The 22,210-nt window shown below is 41.5% G+C and overlaps 1 protein-coding gene across 1 annotated transcript in view; it reads right to left on the minus strand.

Annotated features, from left to right (window-relative positions):
* The window catches only part of PKIG (cAMP-dependent protein kinase inhibitor gamma), a 114,527-nt gene extending 96,663 nt beyond the window's left edge, over positions 1-17,864 (minus strand). Inside the window, exon 1 of the mRNA XM_047771044.1 lies at positions 17,795-17,864. The gene's annotated coding sequence lies outside the window, so the exon portion shown is untranslated. The remainder of the gene's footprint in view (positions 1-17,794) is intronic.
* Between the last annotated feature and the right edge of the window lie 4,346 nt (positions 17,865-22,210).

Consider the following 22,210-nt stretch of genomic DNA (forward strand, 5'->3'; position numbering starts at 1 on the left):
GGATCGTTAACCCACTGAGCAAGGGCAGGGACCGAACCCTCAACCTCATGGTTCCTAGTCGGATTCGTTAACTGCGCCACGACGGGAACTCAGGGGCTTTTCTTTGAGAATAAGTTCCAGCAATTAAAGTTCCTGCCTGACCACACCCAGGATGCATGTGACTTCCAGTTTTCAATGGAAACCCCCTTGTGAAGTAGCCTGAAGGCAAACATCTTACACTTGGGTGAATTTTTTTCCTCTGTCTTTTCAGGGGTCTCTTCCACCTCTGAAGTGACAAGAACCTTTTTTATACCCATTCACCTTTGCCAGGTCTTTTAAACGCATTCAATTTATGTTTCACAAAAGCAGTGTCTTTTTTTTTCCTTCTTGTCCTTATTTTTCATTAGTTTCCATAATAATTATTTTGTAATTACAATAACAAAATAACCAAATAACCGGGAGCAACAGGCTTAGGAGCAAACCTAGCTGACTCCTGCTGCCTATCATCATTGCAGTCATCCCGGGGAATATTTACAAAGTGTTCAGTGTGCGACCTGCGACCCACAATGTTCTAAGTACTCTACATACGTGAAGTCCCTTAATACCGAACAACAGGCGAGGTACTACTATGACCATCATTTTACAAATAAGGAAAGTGAGGCACAGGGAAGTTAGGAAACTTGCCTGAGCTCATACAACTAGTAAATGGCAGACTGAGAATTCAAATCCAGGTAGTCTGGTTCCAAGCTGGTGACTCTAACCACTAAAACTCCCTAAAACCAAATGGGTGAGAGTGTAGGTTGCTGGTGTTCTAGAACAGAGCTATCCAATGGAAGTTTCTGCAATGATGGAAATGAAATATACCTGGGCGGTCGAATTCAGTAATCACTAGTCACATGTGGCTACTGAGATTCAGAAACTGGATTTCTAATTTATTATATATATATATATGTGTGTATATATATATATATATTTATCTTTTAGGACCTCACCCACGGTATATGGAGGTTCCCAGGCTAGAGGTCCAATTGGAGCTGTAGCCACCGGCCTACGCCAGAGCCACAGCAATAGGGGATCCGAGCCACATCTGCGACCTACACCACAGCTCACGGCAATGCCAGATCCTTAACCCACTGAGCGAGGCCAGGGATCGAACCCCTGTCCTCATGGATGCTAGTCAGGTTCAATAACCACCGAGCCACGACAGGAACTCCAATTTAATTTTAATTAACTAAAATTCCAACAGTCACCTGTGGCCTGTGGCTATTATAATGGACAGCATAGCCTAGTCGTTAACTGAGAACACTCAGAAGGCCATGGGAATTAAACACAGGTTTTATAGTAAGAATGGCCTGTCAGCATCCATTATGCGGAGATTGGTTAAAAAGCTTCTACTGTATATTAACTCACATGGAAAGACACTCGTGATTAAAAGGAAAATATGAATTACAAAAAGTTAGATAAAGTATGTCTCATTATTTGATTAAAAAACCATGAAGAGAAAGACAGTAAATACATATAAAACTCTGGTTTCCTCCCAGTGGAGGGGATGGAGGACACTGCCGGCTGCCTTCGGTGGTGGGCGCTGCGTGCTGCCAGGACTATGGCCACTTCCCTCGCTTCCGCAGCAGCAGAAGCCCTCTGATGCTGGGAACATGGATATGCCCAGCTAAGAATGACATTCACCAGCCTTCCTCACAGACTAAAACGGATAATTTTTAATAGTTTACATCTGGCTGGGGCTTCTGGTGCTTTAAAGGGTGTCCTTGGCCTCCCTTCTATTTCTTCCTGCTTCAAGGAAGGACTGTTTGATTAGAGAGCCAGGAGCCCATTTGTGACAACAAGGTGACTATGAGCGTGCCAGCCATGTGACAAGGATGGGGAAGCAGAAAGATCTGGACTGTAGCACCGCCATGCCAGCAAGAGACTGCCTGTTTTAATGTTTTTTGAAAGAAAAAATAAATAACTTGTCTTATTTAAAACTCTGTTATCAGGAGTTCCCGTCGTGGCGCAGTGGTTAACGAATCCGACTAGGAACCATGAGGTTGCGGGGGGTTCGGTCCCTGCCCTTGCTCAGTGGGTTAAGGATCTGGCGTTGCCGTGAGCTGTGGTGTAGGTTGTAGACGCGGCTCGGATCCTGCGTTGCTGTGGCTCTGGCGTAGGCCGGCGGCTACAGCTCCGATTAGACCCCTAGCCTGGGAACCTCCATATGCCGCGGAAGCGGCCCAAAGAAATAGCAAAAAGACAATAAATAAATAAATAAATAAAACTCTGTTATCAGCAGTCAACACAATCCCTAACTGCCCAATCTACTCAGAGTCCATTCCTCCTACTCACAGAAAAACTCCCTTCCTAACAGAAACACAATTCTATTTCTGATTGGCCTGAAGATAATTTCACGCCCTGAATTAATAAAAAACCTGTTCAAGAACCAGGCCTAAGCCAACAAGGCATGGCACTGCCCTGGTGACGGGCAGTGGTTCAGGAATGGGCACATGACCCAATTCAGACCAATGACATTACAGGATTAGCATTCTGAGGGGGTCTGGGAAAAATTCTCACTCTTAGGATAACGGAAGAAGAGAGCATCTTCCTACTCCTTTAGTAGGTGCCATAAATGGATCTGGGGCCCAGAAATGCTACCCATATTTTGCTGTTGGCCTAGGATGAAGCCAACACCCCCGGGAGGGCGAAACCAAGAGAATCTCAGGGAAAGAAGCCTGAGACAGTGCAGTCTGTCCTACCACTGCAACAAGTACAAGTTACATGAGCCAAAAAAAATCCATGCTACAGAGAGATCATCATAGAGGCAATGGACTAGGTGCTAAGCGTTACTGAAATACTGTGCGAAAGGCAAATAAGTGAGGTCTTCCCAAGGGGTATGCCAAGTTGGGCACTGGGTTTTTAATATTTCTGTGCCTTTTTCATACCAGGCCTGATAAAGAAATTATTATACAGTAAATTACAAAATAGTGAGGGTTTTTGTTTTTGTTTTTTATTTTGTCTCTTTATGGCTGCACCTGCAGCATGTGGAGGTTCCCAGGCTAGGAGTCCAACTGGAGCTATAGCTGCTGGCCTACACCACAGACACAGCAACGCAGGATCCAGGCTGAGTCTGCAACCTACACCACAGCTCATGGCAACACACCAGATGCTTAACCCACTGAGTGGGGCCGGGAATCAAACCCCGCATCCTTATGGATGCTAGTCAGGTTCACTAACCACTGAGCCACGACGGGAATTCCTAACGGTGAGTTATTTTTGAATTTTTTTTTACTCTACAGGCTTTTGCAAAAAAAAAAAAAAAGTTACCGAATAATTGTACATGTTCCAAAAGTCTTGCAATAATTTAACAGCTGGCATATAAAGTTAAGTACTTACTACCTGTCAGGCCCTATGCTAGGTCCTTTATCTCATGCAAACCTCACAAAAGATAAGGAATTTTCCGTACATCCATTTTACATGTGAGGAAATGCTGAAGCTTAGAAGGAAAGGTTAAGTAACTTTTGCAAGAAGGAGAAAGAGCCAAGATTCAGACTCATGTCTAGAGGACTCCAGTGCCTCCTGACCATGACTTTGTACTGCTTCCTTTGGATCCCTAAGAGCACACTTGTGATTCGCCGAGACTGCACGACTGCAAAACCTGCTGTTCTCTTGACCTTCTAAGTATACGCTTCTCGTTACGACCACAAGACCCAGTTTTTTGGTTTGGAAAATACGGCCATGTGTACCACACACGACATGCAGAGATCACCAAGAACCACTGAATATTAAACTTTATGCACACAAGAAAGCAATAATTATATAGGTTTAACTGAAGTTGAAAATTAAGATTAGATCACCAACTCTTCTTTTCCACATTTCCTTTTGGTGGTAGGTAGGCGCACACAGCACGGAGGGTTAAGGAATTGGGAACAGGAGAAAAGGCGGATAACTCACCTTTATTAAGTCCCTTGTAGTGGCCTGGTTTTATAATGGTTAACTTTCAAACATCATGAGTTATTTCACAAAAAAGGGAACCAAGACTAAAAGATTTTACCCAAGGTCACCCTGATCTGCCTGAAATCCAAAGTCTTGTTCTTCCCACTATACAACTCTGCATTCTCTGCATTCCTATGAGTTGTAGCGTTTTCCAAATATTCGCTGAAATAAAAGAATGACTCAGAGCCATAGAAAAGCTACCTATTTTATGAGGCTCTCTGGGATTTTTTTCTTTTCATTTTTTGCTTTTTAGGCCACAGGTATGGCATATAGAAGTTTCCAGGCTAGGGGTTTAACTGGAGCTGCAGCTGCCAGCCTACACCACAGACAGCAACATGGAATCTGAGCCACATCTTTGACCTACACCACAGCTCATGGCAACGCTGGATTATTAACCCATTGAGCAAGGCCAGGGATTGAACCAGTGTCCTCGTGGATACTAGTTGGTTCATTACCACTGAGCCACAATAGGGACTCCTAGAGATACCATTTTAATTCAGTTTTCCTTTTAGTTATTTTCACTAATGGGCCTGAAAAGATCTAATGCCTCAGATTTTAACTTAAAAACACAGAGACAGATGTTATGTTTCAGAAAAACTAACTTAAAATTATCTACATAATTTTAGTATATCTATATATAAACTATAGTATATATACACTACATATACTACATACACTGTATAGCATATAGTGTACATATATATACATAGTATTTATTTGCTTAGGCAGCAATATATAATCAGTAAGCAGCAGACAGTAGAATGCTAGGCTTTGGTACAAGTATTCAAATGGAAACACCACCTAGTTTTGTTTTTGTTGTTGTTTTTAATTACCTGATGAATTGTATTACATTTATAGTTGTACAACAATCATCCAACCCAATTTTATAGGATTTCCATCCCAAACTCCCAGCCCATCCCCCTACCCCCCAACCTGTCTCCTTTGGAAACCATAAGTTTTTCAAAGTCTGTGAGTCAGTATCTGTTCTGCAAAGAAGTTCATTGTGTCCTTTTTTGAGATTCCACATGTAAGTGATAGCGTTTGATGTTGGTGTCTCATTGTCTGACTGACTTCACTTAGCATGATAATTTCTAGGTCCATCCATGTTGCTGCAAATGCCATTATTTCATTCCTTTTAATAGCTGAGTAATATTCCATTATGTATATGTACCACTTCTTCTTTATCCACTCCTCTGTCGATGGACATTTAAGTTGTTTCCATGTCTTGGCTATTGTATAGACTGCTGCAGTGAACATTGGAGTACATGTGTCTTTTCAAGTCAGGGTTTTCTCTGGATAGATGCCTAGGAGAGGGACTGCTGGATCAAATGGTAATTCTATTTTTAGTTTTCTAAGGAATCTCCATACTGTTTTCCACAGTGGTTGCAACAATTTACATTCCCACCAACAGTGCAATAGGGTTCCTTTTTCTCCACACCCTCTCCAGCACTTACTGTTTGTAGACTTTTTGATGATGGCCATTCTGGCTGGTGTAAGGTGGTACCTCAGAGTAGTTTTGATTTCTCTAATAGTTACTGATGTTGAACATCTTTTCATGTGTTTTTTGGCCATCTGCATGTCTTCTTTGGAGAACTGTCCGTTTAGATCTTCTGTCCATATTTTGATGGGGTTGTTTGTTTTTTGGTGTTGAGATGCAGAAGGTGCTTATAAATTCTGGAGATTAATCCCTTGTCAGTTGATTCATTTGCAAAGATTTTCTCCCATTCTGTGGGTTATCTTTTCATTTTGTTTAGGGTTTCCTTTGCTGTGCAGAAACTTTTAAGTTTAATTAAGTCCCACTGGTTTATTTTTGTATTTATCATCATTACTCTAGGAGGTGCATCTGAGAAGATGTTGCTGTTGTTTTATGTCGGAGAGTGTTTGGCCTGTGTTTTCCTCTGAAAGTTTTATAATCTGGTCTTATATCTGGGTCTTTAATCCATCTTGAGTTTATTTTTGTGTACAGTGTTAGGAAGTGTTCTAATTTCCTTCTTTTCCATGTGACCATCCAGTTTTCCCAGCACCACTTATTGAAGGGGTTGTCTTTTCTCCATTGTATATTCTTGCCTCCTTTGTCATAGATAAGTTGACTATAGGTGTGTGAGTTTAATTCTGGGCTTTCTATCCTGTTCCACTGGTCTATATTTCTGTCTTTGTGCCAGTACCATATAGTTTTGATGACTGTAGCTTTGTAGTATAGTGTGAAGCCAGGGAGCCTAATTCCTCTAACTCCATTTTAATTTTTCAGGATGTCTTTGGCTATCCCAAACAAACTTTAAAATACTTTGTTCGAGTTCTGTGAAAAATGTCCTTGGTAATTTGATAGGGATTGCATTGAAACTGTAGATTGCCTTGGGTGGTATAGTCATTTTGATAATACTGACACTTCCAATCCAAGAGCATGGTATGTCTTTCCATCTGTTTGTGTCACCTTTGATTTCTTTCATCAGTGTCTCACAGTTTTCAGAGTACAGGTCTTTTGTCTCTTTAGGTAGGTTTATTCCTAAGTATTTTATTCTTTTTGACGCGATGGTAAACAGGGTTGCTTCTTTCTGATCTTTCATTGCTGGTATATAGAAATGCAGTGATTTCTGTGTATTAATTTTGTATCCCACAACTTTGCCAAATGCATGGATGAGCGCTAACAGGTTTCTGGTAGTCTTTAGGATTCTCTAGGTATAGTATCATGTCATCCGCAAATAGTGATAGTTTTACTTCTTCCTTTCCAATCTGGATTTCTTTTACTTTCTGATTGCTGTGGCTAGGACTTTCAAAACTATCTTGAATAGTAGTGGCAAGAGCAGACATCCTTGTCTTGTTCCTGATCTCAGCGAGAATTCTTTCAGCTTTTCACCACTGAGAATGATGTCTGCTGTGGGTTTGTCATATATGGACTTCATTATGTAGAAGTAGGTTCCCTCTATGCCCACTTTCTGAAGGGATTTTATCAGAAATCAGTGTTGGATTTTGTCAAAGGCTTTTTCTGCATCTATTGAGAGGATCATATGGTTTTTACTCTCCAGTTTGTTAATGTGGTGTATGATTTGCAGATATTGAAGAATCCTTGTATCCCTGGGATAAATCCCACTTGATCATGACAGACAATCCTTTTAATGTACTGTTGGATTCAGTTTGCTAGTATTTTGTTGAGGATTTCTGCATCTATGTTCATCAGTGAAATTGGCCTGCAATTTTCTTTTTTTGTGGTATCTTTGCGTGGTTTTGGTATCAGGGTGATGGTGGCCTCATAGAATGAGTTTGCGAGTGTTCCTTCCTCTGCAGTTTTTTGGAATAGTTTCAGAAGGATAGGTGTTAGCTTTTCTCTAAATGTTTGATAGAATTCTCCTGTGAAGCCATCTGGTCCTGACTTTTGCTTGGTGCAAGTGTTTTAATCACAGTTTCAATTTCAGTACTTGTGATTAGTCTGTTCATCTTTTCTATTTCATCTTGGTTTAGTCTTGCAAGATTACACTTTTCTAAGAATTTGTCCATTTCTTCTAGGTTTTCCATTTTATTGGCATATAGTTGCATGTAGTAGTCTCTTATGATTCTTTGTATTTCTGTGATGTCCATTGTTACTTCTCCTTTTTCTTTTCTTATTTTATTGATTTGAGTCCTCTCTCTTTTTTTTCTTGATGAGTCTGGCTAAGGGTTTATCAATTTTGTTGATCTTTTCAAAGAACCAGCTTTTCGTTTCATTGATCTTTTCTATGGTTTTCTTCGTTTCTAAGAAACACCATCTAGTCTTAAAAGTACACTGGCTATGGAGAATCACTTTTTAAAGTCACCCAAATCTGCCTCATGTACAACTAAATGTTTTATCAAATTATTTATAAAAACTTAGAAATTGTCATTCTCCAGGGAGTTGAGACCCCCAAATAGAGAATTTACAGCACAGAATTAAGAAGGCTTTATTATCACTTTGATAAGAGTAAAATTAAAAACAAAAAAGAAGGCTTCATGAGCAAAACATTTTGCTCTGTTTCTTTGTTCATAAGGTATCATCTGCCTATATCTCCCCCAGATCCCACCATTTTCAGAGCTACACCAACTAGGTGCTAATCTCTAATATGTTTAACTATTAGTTGTCTCAAAACAAAGGAGACTGATAATCATTTTTTCAATGAGAGGGGTGTACCACCAATCCATATGGAAGCAAAGGCAGCAGCTGAAATGTGAAACTGTGCAGGGAGTATCAGGAGGCTTAACCAATCAACAATGTGAATCATATTTCAGAAATAACAGACATATAGATCAATGGAAGAGAGGAGAGCACCAAAAAATAAACCCACATGTATAGGATCAATTAACTGTACACAAAGGAGCCAAGAATATAATGGATAAAGGATAGTATCTTCAATAGGTTTGGGAAAAGTGGCAGCCACATGCAAAAGACTAAAACTTGACCACTTCTTACACCATACACAAAAATCAACTCAAAATCTATACGGCACAAGTGAACCTTGCCACAGAAAAGAAAATCATGGACTTGGAGAATAGAATCATGTTGCCAAGGGGGAGGGAGCAGGATGGATTGGGAACTTGGGGTTAATAGATGCAGACTATTGCTTTTGGAATGGATAAGCAATGACATCCTTCTGTGCAGCACTGGGAACTATATCTAGTCACTTATGATGGAGCATGATAATGTGAGAAAAAAGAATCTATACATGTATGTGTGACTGGGTCACCATGTTGTACAGTAGAAAACTGACAGAACCCTTTAAACCAGTTATAATGAAAAAAATCATTATATTAAAAAAATCAACTCAAAATGGATGAAAAACATGAACATAAGACCTGAAGCCATAAAACTCCTTGAATAAAACATAGGAGGCAAGCTCCTTGACATGAGTCTTGGCATCACCAAAGCAAAGGCAACAAAAGCGAAAGTAAACACATGGGATTACATCAAACTGAAAAACTTCCATGCAGCAACAGAAACCATCAACGAAATGAGAAGACAATCTACAGAATGGGAAAAATATTTTCAAATCATCTATCTGATAAAAGGTTAATTTCCAAGATATATAAAGAACTTATTCAACTCAAAAGAAAAACAAACGATCCAACTAAAAAAATGGGCAGAGGACTTGAATAGACATTTTCCAAAGAACACATACAAATGACCAACAGGTACATGAAAAGGTGTGCAACATCACTAATCATCAGGGAAATGCAAATCAAAACCACAGTGAGATATCACCTTACACCTGTTAGGACGGCTTTTGTGAAAAAACAGATAATAAGTGCTGGAAAGGACTTGGAGAAATGAGAATACTTATACACTATCAGTGAGAATGCAAACTTCTACAGTCTCTATGGAAAGCAGTGTGGAGGTTCCCCAAAAAACTAAAATTAGAACTAACCTATGATCTAGCAATTCCACTTCTGAGTATCTGCCCAAAAGAAAGGAAATGAAATCTCTATTTTGAAAAAAAAAGATCTGCAACCCCATGTGCATGGCGGCATTATTTCCAATAGCCAAGTCATAGAAACAACCTATGTATTTATCAACGGGTGAACAAATAAAGAAAAGGTGGTATATTTATACAATAGAATATTATTCAGCCATAAAAAGGAGATCCTATGATTTAAAACAGCATAGATGAATCCTGAGGGCATTATGCTAAGTGCAATTAGTCATACAGAGAAGGGCAAATACTGTATGATCTCCTTTATATGTGGACTCTAAAAAAACAAAACAAAACAAAAAAACATATTCACAGATGCAGAGAACAGACCAGTGGTTGCCAGAAACATGGGTGAAGGTGGTCAAAAGGCACAAGTTTCTAGTTAAAAGACTGGTAAATCATGGGGATATAATGTATAGCACGGTGACTACAGTTAAAAATACTCTATTGTATATTTGAAAGTTGCTAAGACAATAAATCTTCAAAGATCTCAGTACAAGGAAAATTTTTAAAAATGTAACTATGTGTGGTGATGGATGTTAACTAAACTTACTGTGGTAATCATTTTGCAATATATATATATATCGAATCATGTCACAGGCCTAAAACAAATACAGCGTAATATGTCAATTACGTCTCAATTTTAAAAAATCCTTGTAATCCAGCTTTAATCATTTAATCAATAAGGAGATGTTTAAAATATAAATTAAATTCATCATCCAAAAAGAAAGAAAAGAAGAAGAAATAATAATGGCAGCCAATATTTACTCAGGGGTTCTCACAAGCACGCACTATGTTAAGTGCTTTAACTGCATACTCAATCCTTACCACTGTATGTTGTAGGTACTATTATTAAAGCACTCACTCAACAACATATATTTATTCAGAATATTTCCAGGATATGGTAAAGTGTTGAAATTTGGCTCACCCACTTACTGGTTGATTCTGAGCAACTTATACTCTCTGACTCCATGGCCACCACCACCACCCCCCTGCTTTTTTTTTTTTTTTAATTTGGCTGTGCCCAGGGCATGCAGAAGTTCCTGGGCCAGGGACTGAACCTGAGCCACAGCAGTGAAAACGCTGAATCCTTAACTGCTAGGCCACCAGGGAACTCCAAAGTCTCCACAGCTTTATAATGTTAACTGTACACTATAATCCAAGGTCTGCCTTTCCTGGGGCCTGGTGGCTGCTGTTACTAAATACCCCACCCACTGATGTCAGGGCGGGAACAATACTAGGACTGCCTTTGCTACCACGCGGGCCTGGGATGTCTGGCGGCCCCTGCCCCACTCCTATGCCTCAGAAGCCAGCCCAGGGGCTGGTGGTTTCTCCACCCATCCAGTACTGACTTCCTTCTCCTTCCCAAACAACTCAAACTGATCAGACTCCAGCATGTCTTTAATGACACCAGTGGAATCATCTCCCCTACCTCAAGGATAACGAAGCATCAAAAATATCAGCCATGTATGAAAATTCCTGGAAGAGTTCACATTTATTCACGTATTCAACTTGAAGAGTAGAAGATTAGATCATTGGGGGTAATGCAATTCTGGTTAACTGGCAGTCACCCAAAAAATCCCTTAAATGAAATTCTAAAATAGATCGATACACGGCACTATTTTGTAAGTAGCAGATTTGAACATAATTGGATCCTTGAATGAGAAACTTGCTACATATCAGGGTGATCATCTAAACATTAGACCAACATGGTTTGGAATATAACCCCCAATAAGGAATATATTTCACATCATGGCTCACACATACATATAAAGAGCTGAAAAAAAAAGAGTTTTACAAAGAAAAGCTTATTCTTCCTGTATGATATACACTTTTCCCCACCTGTCCTTTCTACTCTTTTTTTCAATTAAAAAAATATGCTGGTCGAGTTCCCGTTGTGGCTCAGTGGTTAATCTGACTAGGAACCATGAGGTTGCGGGTTTAATCCCCAGCCTTGCTCAGTGGGTTAAAGATCCGGCGTTGCAGTGAGCTGTGGTGCAGGTCGCAGACTCGGCTCGGATCTGGCATTGCTGTGGCTCTGGCGTAGGCCAGTGGCTACAGTGCTGATTAGACCCCTAGCCTGGGAACCTCCATATGCCGCGGGTGCACTCCCAGAAAAGACAAAAAAAAAAAAAATATGCTGGAACTCCTCTCCCAAATAATTCCTCTACCAACTAATTCCCAACCAACTGTAGGGATCAACCTACAGTTTGAAAAGCACTGATATAGGCAGCCCTTCGCAGTGTGGTTTTGCCAACACCTAAGACCAACCCAGGAAAGCAATATTATAAGTAACCAGTACTGAACGGAGCATACAGATTTATTTTTAAAATATATTAAGCTGAATTATTAATAGCAGTTCTGCAAAGGCTTTCTTTAATCAGGAGACATGGGATTTAACAGAGCAATGACTTGGCATCAGGTACACCTGGATTCGTTTTGCAACCCCTAATGAAACAGTAGAGCTAGGCAATGACCAGTAACAGCTGCTAAAATCATTCTGTGAAAGGCTCATGAGAAACTTACAGAGGAATTGTGCTAACCAACACCTGAACCCAATGATCAATCCCGATGCCACACAAAGTGAGAACCAGCCTTTACTGCTTGCTGATGTGACACACGGCACTACCCATAAAGTGCAATGGCCAAAAAAAAAAAAAGAGGGATAGAGGAATACATTAAAGGGATATAAAAAGCCAAATCCAGAATGTGACTAGCTGTACAGAACGAATGACCTGATTCTCCCTCAACAAATAAAAGACAGGGAGGGTTGGGCGGCGGGGAGGACAGGTGAAATTGCTATGGATTACCAGAAATAATAGGTGGTCCTTGTTTTGATCCCAATTCAAACAAACCAAGTATAAAATGACATTTATGAGATAACTGAAGAAACTGAACACCAAATGGACTCTAGGTAATATTTAGGAATTACTACTGTTCATTTTCTTAGGTGTGATAATATTGTGATTATAGAGGAAAAAAGGGGGGGGGGAGGAAAATCCTTACCTCCAAGATGCATATTAAAGATTAAATGATATGATGTCTAGGATTTGCTTTAAAATAATCATAGGTGGGAGGAGAACAGGGGTTAGAGATCAAATAAAACTGACCCCAGGTTGGTACCTGCTGAAGCTGGGGTGTGAACATAAGGTATTTATACTTATACATCTTTCGTACTTTTGTGTATGTTTAAAACTTGCCATAAGAAGAAGCTGTAATAAAAAAAATTAAGAAAACCTGGATTCAAACTCCAGAATTTAGTAGCTGTAGGAGCTGGGCGGCTTCTTAAATCCTCTGGTCTTCAATTTCTCATCTGAAAATAGGAATGATAATCCCTATCTCATAGGATTGCTGGGAGGAGTGAAATGAGATCACAGGCTCACACTTTTAAGACATGTGGCTCTTAAAAGCTGCAAACGCTTACAAACAACAGTAAGCGCGCTCTCTGCGATGCTCTGGAAGAGAGAGACTGATTACAGGTTTGTGGGAGAAGAAACAGGTAATGAGCTGAATCCATTTGGACTCAAGAATTTTTGTTTTGCACTAATAGTAACCCATTAATAAGACACTGTTCCCTAGTACACTGTTGGGTGGGATTGTAAATTGGTGCAACCACTGTGGAAAACAGTATGCAGATTCCTCAGAAAACTGAAAACAGAACTACCATTTGATCCAGCAATCCCACTTCTGGGCATTTATCCAGAGAAAACCATGACTTGCAAAGACACATGTACTCCCAATGTTCATTGCAGCACTATTTACAACAGCCAAGACATGGAAACAACCTAAATGTCCATCGACAGAGGAGTGGATAAAGAAGTGGTACATATACACAATGCAATATTACTCAGCCATTAAAAGGGATGAAATGCCAGCGTTTTTAGCAACATGGATGGACCTAGAAACTATCATGCTAAGTGAAGTCAGTCATACAATGAGACACCAACATCAAATGCTTTCACTGACATGTGGAATCTGAAAAAAGGACAGACTGAACTTTTTTGCAGAACAGATGCTGACTCACAGACTTTGAAAAACTTATGGTCTCCGGAGGAGACAGTTTGGGGGGTGGGGGGATGTGCTTGGGCTGTGGGATGGAAATCCTGTGAAATCAGATTGTTATGATCATTATACAACTACAGATGTGATAAATTCATTTGAGTAATAAAAATAATAATAATAAGACACTGCTCACTTTATTGGCCCCTTTCTCCCCAAAGGAGAGTGTCTAAGATATCTGCGATAAATTGAAGGTCTCTAATTTGAGCTGTTTATATTTCTTGTTTACATTCCCAATTATAATCCTACTAAAGGTAGAAAGCAAATTTACAGGAGACTGTGTTGTTAAGATAAAACCGAAAGCAATTAGGAATCAATGTAATCTAAATAGGACTTTGTTTAACATATTCCAGGTGCTTTGAGAAGAACAGATAGGGATCTTTCAGGGCTAATGCTTCATCTCAAACAAGAGGAAATTAGCAAGGGTTCAAGCCTAAGTAACACAAAGGGAAATTTGGCACTATATGGCTTCAGCTTGCAGAATAGGTGGGCAGGAGCCAGGGTGATCTTTCTATGCAGATCTGATTAAGTCATTTCCCCTCCTTTCAATGGTTTCCCTCCGCTTTCAGGAAAAAGACTCAACTCCTGAACAAAAAGGCTCAGGTGGCTCCCCACCCTTAGTTCCTTCCTCCTCCCCTGGGTTAAGCCCCTTCTCTCCACAGGCCCCCAAGGTTCATCCTCCACTCCTTTCTCCCTTACCTCTTAGTTGTCAACTCCTCCTGATTCTCCTGAAATGTCTCTCAAACCTGCACACCCCATTTCATTCCTGCTGCCACTGCCCTAGATCAGGTCTTTTTTTTTTTTTGCATTTTTTTAACCTTTACTTCCCCATCTGCCCATATAGAATATATCCTTATTGCTTTTTCTGATTGTGAAAGCCATTCATGCTCATAAAAAGAAAAATAAAGCAATAAGGAAAGGAATAAAAATCTCCCCATGATCTCACGACAGACAAAAAGAACTTATCTTTCTGGCACACTCATTATTCACAATAGCCAACAGGGGGAAGCAACCTAAATGTCCATCTACGAAATGGGTAAACAAAATGTGTTCATACATACAACATACATACAAAATGTGTATATCCATATAATGGGATTATTATTCAGCCTTAAAAAAGGAAGGAAATTCTGACATACGACCCAGACGAAACCTGAGGACATTGTTGTTAAGTGAAATAAGCCAACCACGAAAAAACAAATATTGCATGATTCCACTTACATGCAGTACCCAGGGTAGTCAAATTCATAGAAACAAAGTAGATGAAGGCTGACAGGTGCTAGAGGGAGGGGGAAATGTGGAGTTGTTTCAATGGGTATAAAGTTTCAGTTTTGCAAGATGAAAAAGTTCTGGAGGTTGACTGCACAACCATGTGAATATCCTTAACACTACTGAACTGTACACTTAAAAATGGTTAAGATAAATTTGATATTATGGGTATTTTAGGACAATTTAAAAAGCTGTTTTAAACAACTTGTCTTTCTAGAATAAATATAGATGTAGATGCCTAAAAAAACAAGAATAGAAACATACTGCAATCTATTTTTCGCACCTAACCATAGGATGTAAACATCTTTCCCATATATATAGTTCTTACCTCCTTTTTTAATGGCTGATAGTACCCATCACATGACTGCATTATAATTTAACCAGTCTGTTTTCAGTCTTTCAACATTATAAAAACATCATAGTCAACATCTTTGCATATTTTCTCATTCTGTCTCATAACAGACATCTGGTTTTTTTTACATGCCCTTCTTCTGGCATCAACACCCTGATTTCTCCCAAGGAAAAAAAAACCTTCTCCTCATGCAAACACCCATCCGGACCTATACCTCCTGACCTCTAGCCAACAGTTACTCTATTTTAAAGTTTATTCCTAGGTGTTTATTTTTCATGTTGCTATTGTCATCTCACCATTCCATTTTCTGACTATGACTGCTGGCATAAAGCTATGGTTTTTGCCTACCTTATGGTTTGCTTATTTTTAACTCGATTCCCTTGAATTTTCTCAGCAGATAATCATATCATATGTAAACAATCATAGCATTTAGGTAGTGACTAAGGGCAAATGCTCTGGGCTCAGGCAGACCTGGATTCAAATCCTGTGTGACCTTGGCCAAGCATTTTTATCTCAATTTCCTCAGCCATAAGCTGGGGATTACACTAGTGGCTATCTCCCAGAGTTGTTGTAAAAATCATCTTATCACCTGAGACCAGTGCATGGAGAGTGCTCGACACAGTATTAGTTCAATAAGTGTCCGATATCTGATGAGAAGGAACACATAACTTTCCATACGGACATCTTTTTTTTTTTTTTTCTGGTTGCATTACACATTATAAAAGGTGCAGTCCTTTTCAGCAATTAACTTGCTTTCCACGTCTCAAAATTAAAAAAAGAAAAAAAGATGCCATCAGATTCTTTGCAAAGGATCTGTGCTGTGGATCGCATCCACTCTCACAGTCTCTGGAAAGCTGTGCCATCGATTTTTCCCCTTCATCTGTACTTTCTCAGCCTCGCCCTCACTCGCTGGCTCTCTGCCATCAGCATTTAAATCTGTTCGTGTCTCTCTCCTGCTTAAAATGACTTCACCTGATTCCCCACTCTACAGCCTGCCTTCTCTCGCTTCCCTTCACAGCCACACTTCTTGGAGCTGCCTACACCGTCTTTACTTTCTCACATCCCACTCTCTCTCATCCCACTGACATATTACATTGAACCTTTGGAAGTTGCCGATATTATAGATTCCGCCCCCACCCTTTCACCAAATCTGCTCAATTAAAGCGCTTGGTGACCTCTATACTTACTTATGCAAAAGGCACATTTTAGCCTTTAACTTATTTCGCTTGAAATCTCGACAGCACCGTCCAGCAAAGTTGACCTCTTCCTTGAGCTTTCATTACTACACACTCTTAGCTTTTCTCCCACTTCTCTGGCCATTTTTTCCTGTGTAGTCTAAGTGAATGGTTCTGTCTAGAGTGTGCAACATAGTGGCCCTGAATGATCTGGGCCTTTTTTTCCCCCCCAAAAAAGTAAAATCTCCCTGAATGGGTCTCTTTCAATATTGATTAAATTCCACTTGTACTGGACTGCTTTTGTCTCCACAAAAGTACCTTTGAATATGTGTGGAATACATGCCACAAGGATATGGCATGTATTCCTTACTACTTAACACAGTGTCTGGCACACAGCAGACACTCAATAAATATTTTTTTTCAAGATGAAAAATATTTTTTTGCATAAATGAATAGCCGCAATGTGAAAAACAGCCTGGAGGAGTGATGAGACTGAGAAAACACAAAAAACCAAACCTCTGATCAAACACACACAATACATATTCATCACCTGATTTAAATCCTTTGGTGCGCCCCACTAGACCCCACAAAGAAGCCCAGATGCCTCAAAACTTACAAGGGCAACTGCATATCTGTCAAATACACCTAGCCAGACCACTTCCAATCGGTCTAACCAGGCTGTGAAATCCTTGCAAATGTCCAAGAAGTCTGCATTTTTCACCCCAAGACCTTGCACTGGCTGTTCTCTCTACCTAGAACAGAACGCACTCCACCAGCTTCATCTTCCAGCAGATACAAAGGCAGCCTTCATGTCTCATTTTGGAAGTCATCTTCTTTTGGAATCTCTCTTTGACCATTTTCCACAACCTCATCTCCACCTATTTGGGTGAACTGCCTTCTCTGCATATTCACAATCCCCTGTAAGTCAAAAATCAGAGCTGGAACCACAATGAATTCCTATTTATACGGTAAAACTGTGGAGTTCCCTGAGAACAAGATGTCTCATTCACTTTTTCACTCCTGGCCATCAGCCCAGGCCCTGGCACACAATACATGCTCAATGATGGACCTCCTAGTAGTAGTGGTAGTAATAATAAAAGCTCCCAAGGATTGAGGACTCACCTGCAAGAATTTGAAATCTAAATATACTTCATAATTACCGTCTAAGACAGGTGGTCTCATTATCCCCATTCTGCAGATGGGAAAACTGATACACAAAGAAATCAATCCTCTCTGGCCCCAGAGTCGCACAGAAGCACGTTCTCTATAGTTCCGAGTTATTCCTCGATCCCCAAATAAGAATGGCTTTTTAAAAAAACAAAACAAAAAAAACTTTCAAATCAGGCCAACAGCCCCCAAATAAACACCCCAAAGCGCTCTCCACACCAACGCCGAGGGTTAAAGGGCACGAGGGGGCGCCGCCCTGGCGCCGGCAGGGAGCTTAAAGGTCAGGCCCCCGTCTCCTTCCTTGGGGTCCCCAGACTCCCAGCCCCTCGCCTGCTGCGACGAGTCGACGCCGGGAGACGCGCGTTTGGGCCGCGACTACCCTCCCGGCCCCTGCTCACCTGCAGTGCAGCCGCCAGCCGAGCCCGGGCCACCGGCCCGCAGCGCCTCCCTCGGGCCGCCTGGCGCCGGCCGCGCTCAGCGGAGCACGTTGCCTTGGCAACCGGAGCTGCCGCTCTCCCGCGGCTGGCGCTACGGCGGCTCGGAGGGGACCAGGAGGCTTCGCGGCCCCGGCCGCAGCCCCCGAGCGGGCGGAGGAGAGAAAGCGGCTGGCAGTTGGGATTTTGAGTGGTGAGAAACCCAGGGTGGGGGCTGGCAGCCTGGAACTTGTCGCCGAGGGAAAAGAGAAGGAAACGTTGGGTGGAAAGGGGACAGCAGGGCAGGGGCAGGACTTGTGTTTCAGAGCCTGCCTGTGCCTCAGTTTCTCTCTCTGTCACCTGAGATGGAGACTATTCCGGGAAGATTTGGAGCCGCAGGCGGAAGCTCGCTAGACTGGGGATATTTAAAGCCGTGAAAACTGATGTGGGAGGGGTGGCACATGCCTCTCTCTCTAATTTCCAACTTGGTGGTGTGACAAAGAATTTTTTAAAAAATAAAAAACAAAAAAAACGTGTTTCTTTGGGCTGACAGTGAGCATGAGATCGTCAGATTTAATTTCAATATGAGAAAAAAATTACTTTAACACCAGCAGTTATATTTTCTGGAATAATCCTGCAGATAATATTGGAACATGAGCATAAAAGGTATTCATTGCTCCATTGTGTATGACAGCAAAAAGGCCGAGACCAGTCTAACCGTCCACCAACAATGGTTAGGTAAATTATGGTACATCCATAAAATGGATTGCCAAAAAAAAAAAAAATTAAGAGGGACTGAAATAGATGTAGATACAGTTTAGAATAGACTTATCTTCAAGCTACGCATACAGCCATTGACTGAAGGAAAAAAAAAAAAAAAAGCACAACCAAAAACTTAAGAATTTTGTTTTATCTGGCTGACGAAACTGAGGACTTAAGCCCAGGACACAGCCTCTCAGCTGGTTCTTAGAGACTATTCTGAAGAGATAAGGAAGGAACCAAAATATATGAGCTTTTGCAACAAAGATGACTGTTAATTAAAGAAAACCGGATGGCTCAAGTTAAGGAATTTAGAGCTTTTCTGTGTATAGGAGGATGCAAGATTCTGGGCTCACTGAAATCATTCCTTTGATAAGCACCTTATCTGTCTAGGACCAGTATCCTGCTTCTCTCCATCCGCAGTCCCTTCAGGGTGCACAGCTGGGGGTGACTATCTCCATCCTGAGTTCCCTCAGGGCTCACTGTGCCAAGTGGCTGTAGTGGTTTGATGGCTGCAAAGTCCTTTGTTTACTGCTATGGCAGGCAATATTTTTCACTGCACACAGCAAGAGTCTCCGGACTAGCCCTGTCGTTGCTTCTACTCTATCTTCCAACCCTGCCCCAGTCTTTTCTCCACTCAGTAGCCAAAATGATCCTCTTGAAATGTAAACATGATCACATCTTTCCCCTGTTTAAAAGCTTGAAGTGTGCTGAACAAAATCTGGAGTTACTATGGTCAACAATAGATCCGCAAGTGAACTACTGCCCTGGATACCTGTTCAGTCCCACCTCTCACCATTTTCTTCTCCATGCTCCAGCCACCAGGCTTTGAGGTTTCTAAGTTAAGCATCCTTCTATCTCAGGGCCTTTCCTCTTGCTGTTCCATGCTGGGACCACTCTTCTTCCAGATATCTCCATGACTTGCATCCTTACTTCCTTCAGATTTCTGTTCAAATGTCAAGTCTTCAAAAAGACCTGCCCTGACTACACTACTTAGAGTCGCAAGCACAGGGAACTATAGTCAATATTTTGTAATAACCTGAATGGGGGGAAAGAAACCTGAAAAAGAATATTTGTATGCGTGTAGCTGAATTGCTGTGCTGTATGTACACCTGAAACTAACATGATATTGTAAATCAACTGCACTTCTGTGAACCAGAGGTTGACACTTGCCATCACATGCCATCTGCCTCTACTTGGATTTAATCATGAGCCACTGCAGCTGCTGACCCGCAGCCCCCCCCCCCCCCCCCCCCCGCCCCCAAGCAGAGCGCAGGGTGAAAATCAGGAATGAAGCACTCTGTGCTCTGGGAAAACTGGAAGAACAGACCCTCAGAGAGTCAGATAGTTTCCGGAGAAGATTTTATGTGCCCAATTCTTGCATCTCCTCATACCTAGAAAAACACTAAAAGCCTTCGTGATGATGTCTGCTCCTTGTGACTGACAGGAGCCTTCAGGAGACCAGCAACAAACTTCTGTGATGTGTGTGCCTGGCTGCGTGCCCCTCCCCCTCCCCTTTATCACACATGTCCCGATAGTCACCGTTTCCTCTTTGGGCTCTAGTTAAGTGGACAAAACAAAGGATGTCACAGTCATCTGAGAATGCAGTCACCTCCAGCAGCCACCTCCAAGGATGAGCTGATGAGCCCCTAGAGCTGTGAAAACTCAGGATTATTGGCCCCAATAGCTGAGGTGCATATCAAAGGAAAGATTTCAGTGAGGCCAGACCTCTTTTGTTCCTGCTACCTGCCCTTTGTTGCAAAAACTCCTACACATCCTAGTTCCCCACCTCACCTCCCAGCAGAGTTTTTCTCAGAGCTACCTGAGATGCTGTCTCCTGGACTTATGTCCTAATGTTGCCCGAAATAAAACTTAACTCTCAACTTTCATTTTTTAAAAAAATGACACTTTGATAAAATAAATTAAAAAAAAATTAAGTAGCAGACCCCATCAATTCTGTCTTCTCTTCCATTTTATTTTTCTTCATAGCTTTTGTCAGTATCTGATGTAATTCTATATGTTTGTCACTTGTCTCCTTTCACTACTACAGCATAGATTCTTTTAAGGGCAAGCATTTTATTTGTTCCCTGTTGTTTTCTCAACAGTGGGAACAGTGCCTGGCACATAACAAGAGCTTGGTAAATATTTCCTGAATGAATGAAAAGTTAAGTGAAATAAGCAATGTGCAACCCCACATGGTTGGAATGCAACTGTGAGTAAAAAGAGTGTATGAGACATATATTGCTGGTATGTGCATACATGAACTCTGAAAAGAAATCTAGGAGATGGAGAAGAGTAAGCTAATACATTTTCACTGTAATTTTTTTTTTTTTTGTCTTTTTGCCATTTCTAGGGCCACTCCCACAACATATGGAGGTTGCCAGGCTAGGGGTCTAATCGGAGCTGTAGCCACCGGCCTACGCCACAGCCACAGCAAAGTGGGATCCGAGCTGTGTCTGCAACCTACACCACAGCTCAGGGCAAGGCTGGATCCTTAACCCACTGAGCAAGGCCAGCGATCGAACCCGCAACCTCATGGTTCCTAGTTGGATTCGTTAACCACTGAGCCACGATGGGAATTCCTGCACTGTATTTTTTGTTTGTTTTTTGTCTTTCTAGGGGCACACCTGTGGCATATGGATATTCCCAGGCTAGGGGTCAAATTGGAGCTGTAGCCACCATGCCACAGCCATGGCAACCCCCGATCGGAGCATCTGTGAACTGTGCCACAGCTTGTGGCAATGCTAGATCCTTAACCCTCTGAGCAAGGCCAGGGATCGAACCCGCATCCTCATAGATACTAGTTGGATTCTTAACCTGCTAAGCCACAATGGGAAGGCCCACTGTATGTTTTTTTATGCAGTATTTAAAAAAAAAAATCAAGTACATGCATTATCTTTTCAAACAATATATAGGAGTGTAGGTGATCAGATTATTCTACCCTTACATATGCCACTTTAGCATATGGAGAATTTCCAGCTGGAGATAACTGAGGAGACACAGAAAAGCTCTGTGCCCTCTCCCTATAAATGTCCCTTTGTGAAGGTGGCTCCCATCTCCTCTCAACCAGGAAGGCCAAAGTTAAACACAGCAGAAGCTAACCACAGGTGGAGTTCCCATTGTGGCACAGTGGTTAACGAATCCCACTAGGAACCATGAGGTTGCAGGTTCAATCCCTGGCCTTGCTCAGTGGGTTAAGGATTCGGCGTTGCCATGAGCTGTGGTGTGGGTCGCAGACGCAGCTCAGATCCCGCGTTGCTGTGGCTCTGGCGTAGGCCAGCAGCAACAGCTCGGATTAGACCCCTGGCCTGGGAACCTCCATATGCCGAGGGAGCAGCCCAAGAAATGGCAAAAAGACAAAAAAAAAGAAAAAGAAATTAACACAACACTGTAAATCTATACCTCAACGAAGTTTTTTAAAAAACCAACAAAAAACTGCATTTCCCATTGTGGCTCAGTAGGTTAAGAACCCAACTAGTATCCATGAGGATTCAGGTTTGATCCCTGACCTCCCCCAGCAGGTTAAGGATCGGGCGCTGCTACAAGCTGTGGCATAGGTTGCAGATGTGGCTCAGATCTGGCATTGCTATGGCTTTGGTATAGGCTGGCAGCTGCAGCTCTAATTCGAACCCTAGCCTGGGA

Source organism: Phacochoerus africanus, chromosome 3 (assembly GCF_016906955.1).
Source record: "Phacochoerus africanus isolate WHEZ1 chromosome 3, ROS_Pafr_v1, whole genome shotgun sequence".
Lineage (NCBI taxonomy): Eukaryota > Metazoa > Chordata > Mammalia > Artiodactyla > Suidae > Phacochoerus > Phacochoerus africanus.